Source organism: Cyprinodon tularosa, unplaced genomic scaffold (assembly GCF_016077235.1).
Source record: "Cyprinodon tularosa strain WSP-4 unplaced genomic scaffold, ASM1607723v1 ctg17, whole genome shotgun sequence".
Classification (NCBI taxonomy): Eukaryota; Metazoa; Chordata; class Actinopteri; order Cyprinodontiformes; family Cyprinodontidae; genus Cyprinodon; species Cyprinodon tularosa.
In genome coordinates this window covers 3,898,638-3,917,679 of record NW_024038531.1, presented here as the reverse complement: position 1 = coordinate 3,917,679, position 19,042 = coordinate 3,898,638, and the positions used below count along the sequence as shown (strand labels likewise).

Here is a 19,042-nt window from a genome sequence, read left to right as displayed (position 1 = left end):
CCAAACAATTTTCAGAAGCACAACTAGTGCAAAAATGGTATTTCATGTCCCAAAAGCGAGATTTGCCATTATCTATGAGCAGCAGCAGCAGCAGCAGGATTCACCGCCAGGCTGGGGGCGGTAATGTAAGAGTTATGAGATTGTTCCTTTCCCCTGCGTGGCTGGTGAAGACTGATGAGCTTGAACTTGCAAATAAAGTAAAAACAATCAGGGGAAATGGGTGGGAGGGAGAAAGACGCACATCTAGCAAATAAAAAGAAAGGCTCTTGTAAAGGCCTGAAAGATTGATGGTGTCAATATCAAGGTAATCTGGGTGATGCGGTTTGTTCCTATTAGAGCCCTTCAGCATTCTGTGTGATGCAACAAAACTTTACTGGTGACTGAAAAGTGTTTACGTCCCTCAGTTTGAACCTCTATTAAATCAGGATTTATGTCACATAGCATTAAAATTTTCTATTATTATTTCATCTGATATTATCTCTATTATTTCTAGAGATGATATCAATAGTGATATTTTAAGTCCACAGGAGGTTCACCATTTTTAATTAAAAAGATGAATTATTTTGAACACTTTACTTAAGACCTTCCTTAGCAATATTCAAAAAATACTGTACACTGCAAAAATGATCTAAAAATGAGTAAGAAAGTCTAAAAGTAAGTGTATTTACCCTTAATTTGAGTAGGTAAATAAGATGATTTGCCAATGGAATGAGTATTTTAACTCTTAAAATAAGATAAATAGATATTATACACTTGAAATAAGACAATGCAATATTTTTCTTTTCTTATTTTAAATGTAAATTGTCTTGTTTCATTGGCAAAGTGTCTCACTTACCTCCTTAATTTAAGAAAAAATGCAAAGATTTACATTTTTTGCAGTGTATGGTAGTTATGATCAAAATAACTACAGAAAAGATATGAGAAATTTTAAACAATTAAGGTTTTTCAGCATTTAAATGAACTCAAAAAAAAAATTATGAATTTGCATAAAAAAACCCTTTTAGATTGCGTGTTTATTTATTTTTTTTTTTACATGTTTTTTGTGTTTAAATATATAGTATGGTTAGTACAGTATTTCAATTATTTTAGTACTTGTTTCATATCTTTCAGTGTTTTAAACAAACAAACAAAAACATTTTTAACAGCATTTCAGCCAAATCTTAATTTAAATGACTAGCTTTACTTTTGTAAGATCTGCATATTAGGTGTATTGTAAAATCTGCATATAATTATGGATGTCCCAATCCAATTAATATCAGATATTGGTCTAAAATATTAGCCATAAAGCTAAAATCAGATTATATCCACTAGCATCTAAAACACTCTTCTTCTGTTAAAAATGTCTTTCACTTATTGGTTAATTGCATAGGTCAGTGTTCTCATATCGTTTGTGTATCCTCTGTTTTAGTAATATCTCTTGATCAAGCGTTCTCTAATCTCTACATCTCATATCCTACAATACCAAATAAGTAATAAAAGTATGTATAATTTGTGCAAATATTGCATCGGGTCAATGTCTGCATCAGGCAATTCTCAAAGCTGTAATATCAGCATCGTATCCGACATGAAAAAGTTGCATTATAACACCAGGAAGAAAAAATAAAGGTTTACGGCACGTTTTCCCAACTACATGTATTTTAGATGATTTAAAGTGTTTTTGACAGGAATATAATTCTTGGATTTATTTTTACAGATTTGCTTTTCCCGGGGAAATAAAACTCTAATCATTGAGTTTCTCTGTGAACATTCAACACATAAAGATGGGAAAAAAATTAGAAAACAGACACATGAAATGAAAGTTAAGAGAAAACCATTACTATAAAGTTCTTATCTTAATTGCAGCTCACCACCTTTTCGGTTTCTCCCTTTTCTCTGCAGGGCATTGTTGACCTCTGCGCTGAAAAGATTTAGGCTACATTAATATCTTGTGCACTCCAACCTTGTAGAAAATGTGTGGAGGCTGGTGGGGAGTTCTGTTTAGTTCAGTTCCTGGTATCTAAGCATTATTACAAGTCCTCATCAGGAACAGTTTAGTGTTATTGTGAGTTATTTTGCTCAGGAAAGCATGTGGGAGGAATCATCCACCCACTCAGAGCTTCAAGCACCGGTTTCACAGTCTGTGTGCATGTTTGTGCATGCATGAAAACTCATTAAATCTTTTTTTGTCTCCAGTTAACCTGTCAGCCAACTTGTCACCACTTTGGATTTTCTCAGAACCTCTGCAGGAAGGGCTGTTGGGTATTGAGAGCTCTGCTGAGATTTGAACTCCAATTTGATAGGCTATTTCCTTTTTTGGGTATGTAAGATGGCTAATTTCCCTCAGAGTAACCTGGTGGCAGCACAGATCACGTAAGCTGGCATCTTATGTCTGATCGGAGCTTCATTTGATATAATCAAGGATTGAAACGTGGGTGTGATTTTGACCAGAAATATACCGTAAAAGCAAATGTAAGCTTATCTGGGTGGTCCCCATATGAACATATGTTATGGTTATGGTTTTAATCTATGCTCTGGGTTACCACTTAGTGCCACTGTCTACTTTGCTATTGGTGTCGTGTTTAAACCGCTCACCATCATGTGGAAATCTGCCATATGTTGGGGTATAAATATGATCCAGTCAATCAATGTAGTATCGGGTGGGTTTAAGAGGAATTTTTCAAACCATTACATCTAGAAAGAGATGTCCTAGTCCACAAGGTGTCAGTGACGGGGCCCCTAAGAGGTCTGGGGCCCCTGAACAACTGCATGCTCTGCTTACCGATAGTTACGCCATTGATAACAGCATTACAGTTTTGCTTTTCTACTCTCAAACGTAAATATGATTTTTTTTTTTGTTGCACTTGTTGGAAATGGTATGTAACGTATGTAAGTTACTTCCAGTCATACTCAATGACCAATTTTATGAAATATAAATCAACCTTTGAAGATCAAAAATATTGCTTTTATTTTAACATTTCTGAAGAAAGAGAATGTTTCTCATTCCTTTTTGCTCTTAACTCCCGCCCTATGAATAATTCAGATCAAATTTAACATTTTAATAACTTTAATTGAAAGGCATGTGGGTGAAAGTGGGCTGTTTGGTGTTACAAACAGGCATTCAATCTTTTTTAAACTGTCATTAAAAAACTGGAAATATGGCAGCTTGCTATGATAAAGGTCAAACATTGTTTTGGGAGATTTTTCCAACACTAAAGTGTAATTGAAATTTAACTGATTCAATAAATGACAAAATCATTGCTTTTCATTTATTATAAAATTATAAAACAATCATTTAATTTTTACTTTTTACCTCCACCCGCATTGCATCACATTTTTCTTAGTCTAATTTGAATGTCACAATTTATTTTGACGCAGATGAGATTTAAAAGATTAAATGAAGATATGCATTATTTGTGATTACCAAGTAATTTGCTTTTCCATAAAAAAAAAAAAAAAAAACAACAAAAAAAACATACATTTTAAGCAGACTAAACATAACAAGTGGGTGTATTGCAATGATTTTTCTGTATTTCATGACTCAGTCAAAATGTGGGGCTTCTTTGGATATGAACATCTGAGGGTATAAGAAATGCCTGCATGAAGGTGGTGTATTTCAGTCTTACATTTTATCAATAATGTTTAAATAGTGCAAATTTTACATTTAAAGCTCTGATTTGTGACCTACTCATTACTAAATCACTCATATCACCTTAGATTTTTCTACAGTTGTCATGTTACCAGATCAGTTGGTTTAAGGGTTTTTTTAACCAACAGAAAGTAGAGTAAATGAATGTAATGCTGCAGGGAAACGGGAGGAAAAACCTGTTAGATGGAGGAAATGATTAAAGTTGAAGGTCCACCATCTAGTAGGGAAACAATTCTAAACATGCAGTCAGAGCAATGATTGCACAGTTTAGATAAAAGCATATGGTGTATTAAAAAATTTGAATGAATAAACCTTTTTTCAGTCTTTACTCAGATTCACATTGATAAGATATGATCCAGTCCATAGCTGTGACTGAATTTCTTTTTTAAGAAAAGATTACTTAACATGTTCGAGATGTTGCAGCTCAAGAATAAAAAAAAAATTATTGACAGCTTATTTTCTGGACTCAGCATGTTTGTTGAAAATGACTCAGCGATACTGCAGACTCAGTTTAAAGTCAAAAGCCGCCCGCTTTCAGTGCCATGTAATTTTACTCAGACATGATGAAAAACCTACTGGAACATTTTCAAACTCATTGTGAGTTAACAGCTGTCGCATAGATCGTTGTACGTTTGTGGTGGCTTTGACTCTGTGTTTTTGTGTATAAGCAAACAACTATTGCAAAATGTAGACTTACAAATCTAAATATAAAACATAAATAGAAACAGCTGGGATTGAATACACCCCTTTGCAATTGGCTGCTAGACTTGCTCACCAACAGACCTCAGTCAGTCCGGGTTGGACAGAACACCTCTGATGTCATCCCCCTAAGCACAGGCTCCCCTCAGGGCTGCATCCTGAGCCCCCTGCTGTTCACCCTGATGATACATGACTGCGTCCTCAGGTTCACCACCAATCACATCGTTTCCAGACGACACCCCGGTGGTGGACCTCATCAGAGACGACAACGACCAGGACTACAGAAAGGAGGTGGAGAAGCTGGTGGGCTGGTGGAGAGATAACAGCCTGATCCTGAATGTGGAGAAGACGTAGCTGTAGAGGTGGTCAACAGCACCATATTCCTGGGGGTGCGCATCACAGACACCCTCACCTGGAATGTTAACACCACCTTACTGGTCAAAAGGGCACAAAAGCGCATGTACTTCTTGCGGAGGATGAGGAGAACCCACCTGCCCCCAACCATCCTCACCACCTTCTACAGAAGCACCATAGAGAGCGTTCTGACCAGCTGTCTCACTGTGTGGTGTGGAGGCTGCAGCACCTCAGACTGGAAGAAAGTGAGGAGAGTGGTGAAAACAGCAGAGAGGATCATCGGGGCTCCTCTTCCCTCCATTAAAGACATTTCATTCAAGCGCTGCGTGTCCCGAGCCTGTAACCTCATCAATGACCCCTCACCCCCCCACCATGGACTGTTCTCCCTGCTGCCCTCTGGGAAAAGGCTTCACAGAATCGGATGCAGGTCCAGCAGATTCCACAACAGTTTCTTCCCCACTGCCATTAGACTGCTGAATGTTTTAATAAATTGGGTTATTGTATTTTATTATATTTTATCAGAGTAAAAATGAAAATGTTAGAACTTAAAATTTACAATCATATATTTATATTACAGTTTTTATATATTTTTTTACTACAAGGCTGCACTTTAAAAAAACAAAAAGGAAATTGTTCAGAGAGCTGTTCTAAAAAATTTTTTGTTTTACCCTTGTGTAAACAAAATGACAAATAAAATCTAAGTCAAAAGTCTAAGTCTAAATACAGAACTAATAGACTATATATAGCTGAATGAGCATTGAAGCCACTTTAGAGCAGACACAATATGTTCTTTATTAGTTGTTTTTCTTTTCTTTGGTCACTGTAAATCGTTTTCAGTTTTTGATTTTTGAACTGTCAACTGTTTGGTCTCAAAACACTTGAACACAACAGTTCATTGAGTCCATCTTGATAAATATTTCAGCCTATCAAGTCAATTCTTTGGAATTTTTTGTCACATGTGAAAGAATGAGGTGGGCTTCATAAGTTTGGTCGCCATGGAGCCTTCTGAAGCTTTAAATGGCATAAAACACTAATCACAACATCAAGATGGATTTCCTTAGAGCCCATTCTGAGGGATTTTTAAATCCCATCAGCCGCTTCTCATCTGAGCTGTATGGAAGAGAAGGTGTCTTACAAATAACATTCAACTTTAAAGATCTGTTCTTGGAACCAAGCCTTCAATGAGAACATGTCATTGTCATCTTTTAAAGCTTTGATGGAAACAACTTGATTTATTGGGGTTTTCCCAGATGGCAGCAGGGAAAACGGTTTGTTTCAGTCAGCTTCTGAAACTGAAAAACAAATGTTTTGATTTCTTTTGATGATGCAGAGGTTATACTCAAACTGTGAATCAAGTTGGAGTTCTACAAATGTCTGTTTAGGATTGATAACATATAGTTGGCATAGAAGCTACCATAGCATAAGTTGGTTAATATCTGCTAAATCCAAAAATCAAACAATAGATATCCAAAAAGTACAAAATTAACATGAAGAATAAGATTTCAGCACCAAAAATGCAATGATGATACATATCGAAATAACACACAGGTTTGAGATTCTAATACTGTGAAAACCTTAAGAATAAAAAAAATAATTAGTTATAAAGTATTCAAACCAAAAATCAACTACAAATAGTTTAAATCTTGAACTGAAAACAACCTTTACTTTTAACCGCCTTTAAAATATTTATTACATTAATTATAAGTTATTTTTGTTTTTAATCTATAATATATATCATGATTTGCATGTTTAAATAAAATAAATTATGTAATATAAAATCACAATAATTAGTAGGGAAAAAAACACAAAAACATCACATGTTGTGATGTTTTGTTCCTTGTAGATTGAACCAATTGTAAAACTAACAAAAAATTATTTATCTAAGGTCGGTATTTGCTTGGGTTTTTCCAAAATATTGTCTGCTGTTTTATGGTATTAGCTAATTAAAGTTTCCCAAACTCCTTCTGTTATATTTTCTCACTGGTAGAGATATTATTTTTTAAGCTGAATTGTTTTTGTTCTTTTTTGTAAAGGAGTAAAGATGAAGCCAGCTGACTAACAAAATGAAGCATGTGAGATAGGAGGCAGGGATCCATCCATACAGCCACACAGCGCTGGTTTAGGCCTGGACTATAAATCATTTTAAGGGATTTAAAACCACTGCAACCATGTCTAGGAACGAATATATTAGTGATGCACGATATATTCGGCCCCCTATCGGTATCGCCCTGTGTCGGCTACTCCACCGATTTAACCCGATATTTGATCAGCTTCTGAGTTTCTAAAGTCTAAAAAAAAAAAAAAAATAAATACTACTTCTTCTTCTTTCTCAAAAACTTCTTTTTTACACACTTAAAAAACTTCTAAAGACGAGGGAAAAAAATATTGATACATTAAAATATCACAATATCTTCATATGCTGATATATTGCCATTTAAAAACACCACATCAATCTCTTTTACTAATGAAATATTTCTATATGTCATCGAAATCCCCCGAAAATTCACAAAATTTTGCCATATTTTTATATGTTGATATATTGACGCGGTATCAATCTATTTTACTAACAAAATCTCACAAGAATTTGCAAAATATCACGAGAGTTTGTAACAGAACGATGAAATTTCACGAGATTTTGAAAGCAAAATAGATCGATACCGCATTTTTAAAAATCAATTTGATATCAGCATATGAAAATATATTTGAGTATATTATTTTTCAAAGTGTCAGAAATGGATAACAAAACTGCTATTTTCAATGACTACTTATTTTTGTCCAGCTTTAACATCGGTATCGATATCGGTTATCGGCTACATGAGTTTTAAAATATCGGCATATTGGATATCGGGCAAAATCCCAATATCGTGCATCCCTAGACTATATAGTCGCTTTAAAGATCTATAACAGAGGTAAACTCTGAACCCTAAAAATTATGCTTAATCATCGCAGATTATTAGTCACAAAATACAGTGTTTTTATTCTCTACCAGATTTAATCTGTGCATACAGTATGTTTGAGTTATTTTAGCGGAAAACATACCCTTTGCTTTGATTGCCTTGCCTCATTTTAATCATTTTATTGGCTTCTTTATTTGTTTTTATTTTTATGATATATTGGCATGCATCCTTTTCACAACAGGCTGTATGTCAGTTTACTTTATCGAGCGTTTTCTATTGCAGCTCCAAAACTTTGGAATGCACATTAGACAGGCCACCTCTCTGTCTCATTTTAAAACTCTTCTTAAAACCCACCTCTTTTCTTTGGCTTTTGACACCATGTAGAGTGTTGATTTTATGTATACACATGCATATCTTTATCCTGTGCAGGCAATGCTTTTATTTTATGTACTTATATTTATTTTTTTTTATTTTATCTTTTTGTGCAGCACTTTGGAAACCTTGTGTTTATTGAAATTGTGCTATATAAATAAAATGGATTGGATTGGATTACTTTAAAAACCCTTTTTCATATCCAGCAGCATTTCAAACCAGTTTATCTTTTCAGTGACAGCCACATAGTTGATATTTGGTTGAAGGTTTTGTCCTTCATCCAGAGAATAGGCCTAATTTAAACCTGGATGGTGAAGGAAAGAACAAACTAGGATGTTTACTCTCTGCCTTTAGTTTGAACTTGTGTATTTTGGGGCTGTTTTCATTTTCAAATAGACACTTAATCCCTGTGATTGTTTATGGCTCATATCTTCTTCCTCAAATATCAAATGACATCACAATGAGATGAGAACAAATACTAAGATTTCTGAGATGTGGCTTTTTTAGGTACTTCTCTGCAACTTGATCCATCACACTGCATAAAATACAACATTTATTTTGGGTGTTCAGGTCTGAGAAATTTCTTAAATACACTTATGTGGAACTTTATATGGATTTTAAATGTAGTGCCTTTCTGAAACAAGTCTTTCTTACAGGGCCGGATATAGATTCTTTGGTGCCCAAGGCGAGAGTGTTTCTTTGCAGCTGCGCCCAATCCCACTGAGTTTGCGCTCTTCCCAAAAAGCAACTCTGCAGTTATTCCATAATGATTCTTTACTGTTGACACGCACTTTTTATATGCAATAACCTAAAAATAAATCTAAATATGAGGGTTAGAAGTACAATATTACAATAACCACTTAAGCAAACAACTTAAAATTGCGTGCATTGTTTAACGTGTGCAAAATCTGAAACATAAAGCTGTACAACCGAAAGCAAAATTCAGGTTAAGACAACAGCTTGAAATGCATCATTCTAAATAATTTCTTGTAACTTTAAAGTTAAGTATCCTGAGATTGCTATTATGACCAAATGATTAGCAAATGTCATGGGGGTGAAGTATTAAATTATAACCAGCATGAAGCTGTGCAATCAAAAGGAAAACTCGATAAATCAAAGAGAAATTTCTACCCTCCATTATTACAGATACAACTTAACATTATAAAACAGGCAATCAAAGCAATGTTAAACAATTGAGGAGCACTAAGATCTCACCTCTAGAAAATAATTTCCCATTTCACCCATTTGTTTTAATTAACCCTCCTGTTATGTTCATTTCTTAGGAACAACAATGCTGTTCCCGGGTCAGTTTGACCCGGTGCATGTTTAATCATCCAAAAGATGTCTGAAACCAAAAAAATCCCAACAAGCATTGTTAATATTTCATTGCTAACTCCATTACTAACTATTCTATGTATATTTAGTGCAATAGTGTTCCTTACCTCTAACAGGTAATGATCCAATTATAATAATTCACTAGTTTTTCCCCCAAAAAAACCTGTATGTTCAAACTTTTTTTAATGTTTCACCACTTTATTACTTTTGAAAAACCAACATATAAAACACAATAGTTTTACACAACATTGAAACTTAACATTTAAATTTTGCTTTACATAAATGCACTGTTTGTGAACCAGAAATGAACAAATACAACAATACAACAAACAAGCAATTGCAATATGAATAAGGTGTATGTGCGTGTGTGTCTGTCTGTCTGTACATCTACACAGCACACGAGTGACATGTCATCGCACTGTGCTTTGTGCAAATGATTTTTGCACATTTAGCGCAGGTCATGCTTGTCTTGACATCGTCAGATGGCCAGCAGAACTGGCACCTCTTCCTCTTTCTTTTCCCCCCAGCAGCAACTTATAAACAAGAGGACCATGATTACTTTACTATGGTGTCTTTTTGCTGATCCCAAGACACACACTCTCATACACTTATACACACACACCCACAGCCACACACACCCACTTACTTACTTACTTACCTACCTCACGCATTGGTGTACTTGATGCAGTCCTCTCGTGGATCTCCCTCACCATGGCTGCAGCGGCGAGGGTCCTTGGCAGGTGCTGCCTCCGTTGGATGTGCAACAAGATTGTACTTTGAGAAAGATGCGCCTCTTGTACAGCTTTGACACATTCCAGTCAGGAAACATCTCCGTCCAGATGATAAATGCATTGTAGGCTCCGTTTGGTGCTGTAGGACCTTGTCCCTTTGTCAAAGTTGTCTACCCCCCTTTGGTGGCATTGTAATCAAGGATCATGCTTGGATTCTGGTCCTCTCTTGTGCTAATTTCAGCAGTTTTGTGCAGAGTGCTCATGAGCACAACATTTTTTGCCTTTTTGGGGCAGTAAGACACTAGGGCTGTGGTGTCTGTCTAGGCAAACATGGAAGATTGAGCTGCCCTGTCCTTGATTACCAGCAGCTCAGCAGGGAGTTCAGCCCTGTTCTTTTGGACAGTTCCGACCATTGTGAGCTTTCTCTTTAGAAGCTCCTGACCCAAGTTGTACTTTGTGAAAAAATTGTCACAGGTTATGTTCTGTTCCCTGAAACCCTGTGCCGTGTCAAGCACGACCCTTCTGCTCTGATTCTTGTCTGGGGCTCCTCCACCGGCTTTCCAGTGTAAACCTGCATGCTCAATACATAGCTGGTGTTTGCATCACATGCTGCACAGATTTTTATCCCATATTTAGCTGGTTTGGAAGGCATGTATTGCCTAAATGGGCAGCGACCTCTGAATGCCACCAGCCTTTCATCCACTGTGACATTAGGGCCTGGGTTATAGAGTAGTGGAAGTTGCTCTACCTAGATGTCCCACACTGTCCTAACAGCTGCCAGCTTGTCTCTCTCCCGTCTACCAGCCCTTGTCTCTTGATTATCAAATTTTTGTGTGTGCGTGTGTGTGTGGGGTGGGGGGGTGGGGGGTGGGTGTGTGTGTGTGACATTGGGGTGAAACATGTCTCACAGTTGCAAAGAAATAAATAGTCTGACATTTTCGACACCCTTTTACCTCCAGTTTGACTGCTGGGTCAAATTGACCCGAACAGTATCTATGAGATATAAACATGCAGGTGGTGGTTGCAAATATAATATAAACTTTTAACTATATTTCCTAGATCTTCAAACTTTAAAACGGGTCAATTTGATCCGTAACATAACAGGAGGGTTAATTGCTAAACAAAATATAAAAAAAATGCCTCTTTCAGCTTAGTTACTGGTGGAGGTGTTTATGTACCCAAATACTGCTCTATAAATACAGGAAACATGCATGTTTAAGAAACTTCTAGCATGTCTAAAAGCAATAAATGTTATAAGTTGAAAAATATATGTAAATTGTTGTCAGAACGTTATTGCAGATATGTATCATTTCTAAAAATTATGATAAAATGTATACATTTTATGCAGTTCTTTTGTCTCTCAAACAAGCTTTTCCAAATTATTGATGTTTAATTGTCTTTTAAACCAAAGCAATTGGAATAACTTTGACATTGATAATTATTTTAAACAAGTAATTTTAGCTAATTACCTGCTGGAAACACTGGAGTCATTTTAATGAACTTAATAATTTCTAAAGGTTTTGTTTTCTACATTTCACAATATATTGTTTTATATTTAACTTTCTTCTATAGTTTCTATTTAAAGGAAAAGTCCGGTCAGCAAGAAATAATCAATGGATTATTATCAATAGCTAAAAGCAATATTTTTGCAGTGATTTAATGAATTTAGAGTTAGTCAGTAAAAAAATAAAAACAATAATTTTCATAGCCATCACAGAGTCTGGGAGCGGCCATTTTTGCCCAAATATAGTAACCCCTCCCTCCTGCCATCTTCCAGCAGTGACGTAACGGTGCGGTAAGCCTAGCGCCATTCTCCCCGCTTTACAAGCAAAATCAATGGGATTTACTACACACATCTGCAATCAACAACAATTATTGAAGATTTCCAGAGGACTTCACCACTGAAATTCACCAGAGTTATAGTGAAACTGACAATGCCCTTGTGCATGGCAGCGGGATGTTGGAATACATCGTGCAAAAGTGAAAAAAATAGTTATTTCACATTTCCGATTCCTGATTCTCCACGGACAGGTTCTTTGTTGGATTACCAACTTGAAGAGGGAGGATTTGCCATCAAACTTCTGGCCAGAGAAAAAACCCGTAATATGTAGCCAACATTTGGAAGAAGAATGTTTTCAAGATGACTTGGATAATAACGCGTTGTGACAAACACCAGATACAGCACTGGGACTTGATCAACAGCCGATACCGCACCGTGACGTCACAAACCAGTAGGTGGCAGTAGTGTTCTTTGACAAACATGGATGCCTCCAGTAAAGCACATTCCAATGAAAATTACTCTGAATTAAAAACACTTATTTATTTAACAGTATGTAATAATCTCATATTTAAAATATTTCAACAGTTTGAACTCTGAATATCACCGGCCTTTTCCTTTAACATTTTATTTACTATAATTTCAAAGGATGTTTCTTTTACAGTGCAGTATTAGTTCAGTTCTTTTTTTTAAATCTCTGTTGCTTTACAGTTATTACCTCTTTGAAAATCCATCCTCATTCTTCTTTCTTTACCAGTGTTTTATTGCTTTGGTTAGATTTTATTGACTACTGCGGATATGTTGTTCACACTGACCGTATCCTTGACAATGCCAATGCCTCCCCGATGGTTTCAGCTGCGACAGGAGCGGCTTGCGTCCATTACTGTCTGCCCACACATCCCTACTGACACAATCAATATACACCTGCTGCTCTGTTTCAGACATTTGTTTTGATTGGTACTTTAGGAAGGACACAATCACTATTTCCAACAGCTTTACAGACAGTAGCACTGAAAAGTTTGAACAAACCTTTTCATTCAAGGGTTTGCCTTTATTAATGCTATTTCTGGGAACTCTTTCAAAACAAGTGAAAATTTATTTCACCTTGTGTTTAATTGCCAAGAGTTTGCAAAACATGCAGAATTAAAGTTTTTTTTTTTTTTTTGCTACATAATTTTTTATACTTATTCTTGATAACCTAATGTCTTGGATGTGTATCTACAATATAGAAGCAATAATAATAAGGAATAGTCATTAAATGGCAAAGATGTGTTTAAATGCTTGGCAGTGCATAGTCTGTTTTTCTTGGGTTAATTGAAATAACCTCTAGCTGATTAAAGCCACCAGACTTAATGTTGTGCTAAGGATTACATGTTTACCAGAGAACATTCTGATACAGAAAATAAGTTTGCCGCCTATAATTTGCAGGAAATAGTTTGTACATTTTTTAACAATATTAACAGCTTTGCGATGTTGATGCAGAGCACGTCTCTGTTAACGAAACAAAAAATCCAAGTTTCACACCAAAAACTTACTGCAAAATTAGCCAAATAATTTGTATTTCTACTGCTAACCCTGTAACGTTTCTCAGGTTAAATTCTCCTCTCTTTGCTCCCAGTTTCTTCTCTCTTTCTCTAATCTGATTTAGTGAGAGGAGGGTGTTTGATTCACCCTTTTGTTGAGCTCGTAGTCACGCTCTCCTGGGAGCTCTAGGAACTACGGTTCATAACTGCACAGCCTCATCACAGTAACAAACCATGTCTCCAGTCAGCTTGTTAGCAGTATGTGTTGAACATTGTGTGCCAGCGTTGTTGAAAACAAAGTATGGTAATTCTAGTGTGTCACATTTTCCTCTGAATAACATGGATTCCTACTGAGATTAACCAGGGGCTTATCAGCTGTGCATCTCTGTGGGCGACTTGTGTTGAGCACCCCTCTGTGCTAAGGTATATAATCCTTCATTTACTTCCTCCTCTGGTTAAACCTGCTACTTTGAGTTTAGGGATACTCTGCAAACAATTACGGCAAAGACATTTGCTTTGCTCAAACACAAAAGGCTTCAATATTAAAGTAACTGTATTTATTAGTAACCAAAATTCTAACATCATAAAAATCGCCAAGAGAGGATAGATTATGGATATGAATAATTAAAAACATTACATTGCTATATTTTATCTTACTGCTCCTTTTAAAAACAAAACAAAAAACTTTTTGATAGATTTTGAAATAGCCATTGTTCCAACGTATTGTGCTTTCTTGCCAGATAAAGTTGCAACAGCTCAATCCTCATTACACATGCACAAAGTGTTGCCATTTTCTCGGCCTCGTTTGCAGCTCATCTGCAGCTTAAGTGGTTTCTTGACCAAACAGGCTTCTAGCAAAATGCTCCGACGAACCCTTAGATACAACTGAGAGCACATTGCCACGTGATCCAGATAAACAGAATATCCTGAGGTAACAACAGCCTTGCTTGATTCTAATGTTTGGTTTCATCACTCTCATCATTGATCTGAGTCACAAGATGCCCTTAAATCAGCACAAATTTAGATTTAATACCAACCTTATCCTAATTTACTTTCATTTCCTCTGTCAGAGGAATGACTGGCTTTGTAGATAAATCCCCATGAATGGCTCAAACACAGTCCTTTCAATCAAAAATCAAATTGTTTTGTTTCTTCAGTGGATAAAAGGGGGCATGTTTGGATTTTCTTTTAGGATTTAGATGGAAGAAGCAAGGCAGTAATGCATGACCAAACAGATTGGAATTTTAATATTTGAATGCAAATATCTGGATTTGCACAAGCTTCCTTGATTGGACCAGTTAAATATGTTTTTGAGGAAACAGTTACACAAAGTTTCAATAATATAATTTACATTAACTTTTAAAAATTGATCCATTTTATTTGGCATAACTTTGCATTTTCTTTTTATTTTATTGTTGTTGTTTTTTTGTTTTTTCAATATAATTAATTAACTGTGACACTTTGTCAGCTCTGGGAAAACAAAAATACGGAAGAGGATTAGGGCCACGGGGAAAAAAACTTTAATGAGATTAAAGTCAAAATTCTGAGATTAAAGTCAGAATTCTGAGAAAAAAAGTCAGAATTCTGAATTTTTTCCCATATTAAACTGAAATGAAATTTAAAAATCAACTTTTTTTTTCTCAGTGGCCCTAATCCTCTTCTGTACAAAAAGACGAAGCATGGAGAGCCTAAAAACAAAACCCACAGAGGACTGGGAGCCCTTAACCAATGCGTGATCAGCACTAGGCCACGCCCCCTGTACGTCTATATTAAGATGTCATAGACTACTATACTGTAAGCAAGAAAATCCTGATGTGACTGATGTGTAGGAGGGCTTAGCAAATTTTCCTGATGCGTTAATGTTGTAGGTCATATATCTGAAGGTTGTTCTTAGTCCTCTGAAGTTAAACAAGAAATTTTCATTCAAGTTAGATTAACAAAGGTGGATAATAATTTAGGTTGCTTTATCAAACAATTTTGCCTCAAACCTGAAGGTTCTTGCCAGCCTTTATCTTTAACCTTTCTTGTAGAATGAGTGATGCCACCGGTGCGTTTCTGTGCGACAGCTGAAGAGAGAAAGAGAGACAGCTTGCTTTAAACATGCACTGTTGCAAATCAAATACTGTATGGTTCTAGAATAAACATTCAAACATTTTCTGTAGCAGCTTGTACTACTCGTTGCATGGTAACCACAGTTATCTTGATTAAAACATCACAATGGTTTATTTCTTGGAAGACTTAGATTTCTACCAATTCTGAAGATATTACATTTATTTTGTTTAGCGTTGCTCTTGAAGGTGTTGCTCTCTTGCAACTGTAATAAACAACAGACTTTCTACCTTTCTCTGAACTGGATTTTAAAAGCTGATTGAGCCGGAGGGCTTTTGAATTTCACCAATGAAATGACAGCATGGCTCGTCTGTACCGTGTTATCAGTTCCAACTTTTTTCTAAGCAGTACATATATGGTTGTTTATATGTATTAAACATTAATGAACCCAACTAATTCAACTAATGCAGGCCAATAACAGGACGGTTTTGTATCTTGTTTGTCACATTTTGACTAGTAGCTGCAATGTGTTCTCCTAACTTTATTCCTAATCTGTATTTAGATTATTTAATCATCACTCTACATATTTTGTTCTTTATCCTTTAAAAACTCAACCTTCTTGGACATTGCATTTTTTTGTCTGAGCATTTTTGTAACTGGCACTAAGTGAAGCATTAATTAAATTAAGTAATTTATTAAGCAAATGAATAATAATGCTTAGATTTTACCAACAGAATTCTATTGCTCTGCTAGAAACACTTCATATATAGTCATGTTTCATTATATAAGTAAAAATACATAATAAAAAAGTCAACTTTGATATTTAATATATTATTTACTGTGTTAATAACCTATTAACATGTCTCAACTGAATGCATTGCTATTGGTTTTGGAAAGGGCAGCTTTCATTAACCAATAAAATAAATTGAAATCATTTTCTGACCTTGAGATATATTTTTCTTTCTTAGCTGAAGTTCGTCTAGCAGCTATTTTTTCTAACCTTGCAAATTCTGAGTCACTTATTCAAGTTCCTGACAGCTGATAGTGGGCTATTTTCACTGCCCTGAGGATCGCTCTGAGTGAACTGTCCTCAGATTTCATTAGCCAATCAAAACCTCAGTGTTGGAGCCCATCTGCAGTCTCTCTTCTGACATCAACATATTCCAAGATGGACTCTTTTAAGTGACCCAGAAAACTACGACAGTCATTTTTAACATTACTGAAGTAAGAGTAATTGAGAGTAATTTTCTGTTAACTTACAGGTGCATTGCAGAAGCAGAAGGAATTCACTTTTGGAATTGCTTCTCTGCTATAAATGCTGCTAAACTACTAAATCAAGAGTATTGCTTTGAAGTCTACCAGAACTAAACTCATCCAAGTCAGCAGGGCTAGCTTCAAGTTCAAATCACTCAACCTGAGCTGTGTCTAACAACACAGCATCAAGCTCCAGCGTGAATTGAAAAGGGTTTTATTTAGCTCATAACAGCTAAATGTTGTCATATGATGGAATAGTTAAATTCTACTTTATCTGCATTTAATAACTTGAGTTGAATACTGTGAGTAACATTTATGGAAGAAATAAAATAATCCAATCTTGTATTGCAGTTTTCTGCAGACATACACTTGGATAATAGTGCAGATTCTTAACATTAAAGACAGCTTGATGACTGCATGCCTCTCCGAGATGATCATGGTCAGGGATTCTCTTCTAAACTGGTTAAATGATTGCTTTTGACTAGAAGCAGAAAGTGCCTTAGCAGATTTAAACATTCAGTATGGAGGCCTGCACATTGCTTGGTCTCACTCACAAGCAAAACACTGAACAACATAAATTAGAAATCAGAAAAATAAGATATTTGAGCTGGTTTCATGTTCCTCTTGTATTCAACGCTCTGTATAACTAGCTGATTCTCATTTAAGTTCATCATTTGAAAAGCAGCTGAAGCAGCTGCACAGTGGTGCAGTTTGTAGCACTGTCGCCTTGCAGCAAGAAGGTTCTGGGTTTGACTCCCGGCCAGGAGTCTTTCTGCATGGAGTTAGCATGTTCTTCACCTGCATGCGTCGTTTCTCGCCGGGTACTTTGGGTTCCTTCCACAGTCCGAAAACGTGACTGGCTTCTCTAAATTGCCCTTGTGGTTGTATGTCCCTGTGTAGCCCTGCTTTTCAGTCATTAACTGCGACCCTAATGGAATATTTAAACTAGAAAACAGACATCCATACATCCCTTTGCAGATTTTGTTCTTTATGAAAAGTAATTCTGTAGAAAAGTTGGATAGATCAAGACATGCACAGATATGGTAGCTGCTTGATATAAAGGAAGCTTCAAAGAGCACTAGGATTGGTTTACAGATGTTCAGCTGATACAGTGGTGCTATTAATCCACCTCTACTGCAGAAAGACAACACACCAATATTTTGTTAATGAAACGATTTACAAATCCCCCCGGTTTTTAAACTTAGACTTAAAACTGTTCAATCGTTTAAAAGGTTAGTGCCACAGCTACGTTTTAGACTTTTGAAGTTTAAATATTTGACATTCACCCAAAATGTGTCAGAGTACAAATATAGGCAGCCCAAAATATTAAATTTCAGTTCTGGAGCAGGATTTTTTTTTTAAATAGAGATTCAAACACAGTTCCTCCCATGTAATCAGCCTGCATGAGCAAAAGGTTAAAGCAAGCACATTTTTTATGCCGAAATATCATCAAACTTTGAATGTTCATAAATATTATTCTGCAGCTTTAGACAGTTCGGCTTTAATGTTTTCATTTGCATCCTATCAGTAGTGCTTTTTTCAGAGAACAAATTAGGAGAACAGTCCGTTTTTTAATTGCAACAAAAATAACATACATGAACAATATAGAACATTAATAATTACAAACATATACAACAACAAAGGGCTTTACAGAACAGAACTATTATTTTAAAATGTAAAAATGAAATGTAATCTATGCTCGAGGGTTATAATTCTTTAAGGGCAGTTATAATTTTCCTGCCTTTAGCATTTGAACTAAATTTTAAGGATTCTATATAGATATTAATAGAACATAAAATCTGGAAATTAGGTTCTCGTTGTAAATATTTGGAGGTATGAATATATTTACCATAAATAATAAAAAAAAAAAAAGTTTAACATATAAAAACTCTGTTTTGACAAGTTCACATTTCTCCATCCCAAACAAAACATCCTTGTCTGTTAAAGTAATGTTAAGATTTTTTTTTTTTTTTTTATGAAAAAAAAATTGACATATCTCTCCAGAATATTTTGGTATAATCATAATCTCAAAAAAGATGAATAAGCTTTTCTTCATTATTTTTTACAAAAAGTACACATTGGGTCCAAATCCCAATTCAATTCAGTTTATTTCTATAGCGCCACTTCACAAAACGTCATCTCAAGACACTTTACAGTTCACCAGATCATCCAGTCGAATTGATTCAAAGTTTTCTATCTAAGGGAAACCAGTTGATTGCATTGACTCATTGACTCGAAGGCAATCCCTCACACAAAGCATGTTTGTAGCGACAGTGGAGAGGAAAACCTCCCTTATAACAGGAAGAAACCTCCAGCAGAACCAGACTCGGTGTGAGCGGCCATCTGCTGAGGCCGTCTGGCGGCCCTGCCCAGGAAACGCACGAGCTCTGAGCCAGCTCCCATGTCAGAGGATTGAGAGAGCATAT

General features: G+C 35.8%; 1 protein-coding gene across 8 annotated transcripts in view; it reads left to right on the top strand.

Annotated features, from left to right (window-relative positions):
* The window catches only part of ppfia2 (PTPRF interacting protein alpha 2), a 221,955-nt gene that overhangs the window by 73,506 nt on the left and 129,407 nt on the right, over nucleotides 1–19,042 (top strand). The gene's annotated exons all lie outside the window — the stretch shown is intronic.